Source organism: Cariama cristata, unplaced genomic scaffold, assembly GCF_000690535.1.
Source record: "Cariama cristata isolate BGI_N322 unplaced genomic scaffold, ASM69053v1 scaffold6720, whole genome shotgun sequence".
Taxonomy (NCBI): Eukaryota; Metazoa; Chordata; class Aves; order Cariamiformes; family Cariamidae; genus Cariama; species Cariama cristata.
In genome coordinates, this window is record NW_009596313.1 from 32,287 (window position 1) to 34,806 (window position 2,520).

The following is a 2,520-nucleotide window of genomic DNA, read 5'->3' on the forward strand; positions in this document are numbered from 1 at the left end:
CCCTGTCTGTGGAAAACTTAACTGTTCCCTGGCACTAGGGCTGGAGCTGAGGTTGTGTCTTTCAGGTGAAAATCCTAAATCTCTCATTACATTTTTCCCAGCTAAAAAATGTTTTACTGGTCCATGTAAGCTGGAAGAGCATCCAGAGGAAAAGATGCTCAGGCACAGAGAACCTTGCCACAGTGATTTGGACACACTGTTGAAAGGGCAGGTGTGGGTTCAGGGTCCCTCCTGTCCCTCAGGAGAACGGTGTAATTACCAAGTTAGCAGTGTGTTAGTGGCCTACATAACCTCCTTCAATTTACAGCAAGCAATTATTTTCCGTATTCCAACTACTACTGCAGCAGGAGGGCAGGCAGGAATTATGCTCCTGTGCAGAGAGAAAGAGTAAAAAAAAAAAAGGCAGACTCAATGCAATTCTACTGCTGTTTTCCAGTCCAGATTTCAGACTGGAAAACAGGCCAAAAAGTGAGTGTGCAGCCAGACACATAGGTTCATGGCCCATGACTTTTAGAAGAGCCACAAACAATTTTGCAGGTTTTCCCTCAGGTGGTGAGACCTCCACCGGGACTCGCTCCAGTCCTCCCCTGTGCTTCTGGTAGGTGTCATGGGGAAGCCCGGAATATCTGAGCCTTGGAGGTGATTTAATTCCTTGATTCTCCACTGTCATTTAATCTCCATTGTTCTGCCTTTTCCCTGTGAACGTGGCTTCTGACAGTATGTTCGCTGCCTTCTCCATCAAGCTCACTTGTGCCTTGCTCTAGGGACAAGTGACATAAAGCCCTTCTTGCTCAGCGAGCGAGGCCCCTTGTGCTGCCATTACAGAGCTCTGACTGAATGCAAACACCAAGCTGGTATTGCTCATATTTAATCAATTGTGTCACTGCCGATGGTATTGGTAATTCCTGAGTTATGTCTGCTAGGCAGTCTGGGAAAATAATAAGGAATGGCCAGGAAGAAAAATCACTTCGCAACAACCAGACGTGCAGAGCCTGAGATGGCAAAAATTTACAGCATCTCCTTCTCGGGCCTCAGACAAGATGACTCCATGCGATGCAAGGTAAGCTCATCTGTTTACTGTTGTGCTGCTTTCCTCTCTAAATTTTAAACGTCAGAGTTTTCACTTCTGTGCCGTGGTTGAAACTGTTGATTGAATTCTCTCGTCTATTGGCAAAATTTCTGTGCTTTGCTTGGTAGAGCTATTGCTTCTCAGAGCAATGCTTCTATTACTGCAGATTTTAATTACCACTCATTGAGAACAAGATAAATGGAGCTTGAAGTCCATAGCATTAAAGTTATCCATAGACAACCTAACTGTGCCTGCTACTGTGCTTAGATGATGTCAGCAGCATACTATTTACTTAACCTATAAATGTCACTGATGTGATTTGTGGTGCTGAAGATTTAGGGATAAATTCTAACACGCAGCAAAAGAAAGAAATCTTTAAGGAACAGATGGACAGGCAGGATTTTCACACTCACTGTTCATATGTAAGAGCATGGAAAGCCCATATTTAAGGTAGCAGATTTTGCTGGGGGTGAGCACATCTTGCACATCACTTGGCTTGAGCACAGGAAGACGCCTTCACTCTGCACTTTGTCCTCACCAGCGAAGCCCTGTGGGAGCCCGGTGGGCGTGAGGAGGTGCCAAATGGGTGCCAGCTCCACGCCTGGCAAAATAGTTATCCTACCAGCGCAGGTTAGGATGAGCGCGGCTGGGCCAGGAGAAGAGTAAACACCCAGACATGCCGAACTGCTCCTTTGAACAGAGCTTGCCACCTGGCAAGGCTCTGCTGTGGAGCTGCTGTCTCACGCCGTGCTCCGTCAGCGATGTAGTGCGCTGGTAAGGGAGAGGGTGAGTCTGCCTCTACCAGCCTTTGAATCCAAAGTAGAAATTTTGCTATGTGGGTGGAAGAAAAAAAAGTCTCATCAACTCTTCTATATCTGCCTGCTCTCAGCCTTAAAGCTGCCAACAGCCTGTGGTTAGCTGGATGGACTCACGGACCCTGCATGTGTTTGTACACATGATGCAGTACCGGAGCTGAAGGCGTTTCATCCGTGGACCAGAAGCCGCAGGCGAGGCTTTCCAAAGCTAGCTCAGCCTCGGGGCCTGGATCTGCAGCCCTGCCTGCCAGCCTCCGGTGGGTTCCTCCTGGGTGCTCCTTCCAGCCCAGGGGAGGCCTTCTCCTCCGGAGACACCCTTGTTCAGAGTGAGGGGAGGACAGAAGAAAAGTTGTTTGTTTGTTTATGTTTTTTTTTTTTTTTTAAAAATGTCACAGGAGGTCATGAGACAATGTAGGTCAGTGACAGGGCAAGGCTGGGGACATTTTTGGTATAGCTGCTGTTTGTGCATTGTGGTGTAACAGCCTGCTCCACAGCAGGTTTTACTTTTGCAGGGCTGGAATGGGGGGAAAGTTACATCCTCTGAATTTAATTCCTAATTTATGTGTGTCAAGTAGGGTGTATGCTTTTTTCCCCTCTTTTTTTTTTTTGGGGGGGGGGGGGGGGGGGGGGGGAAAT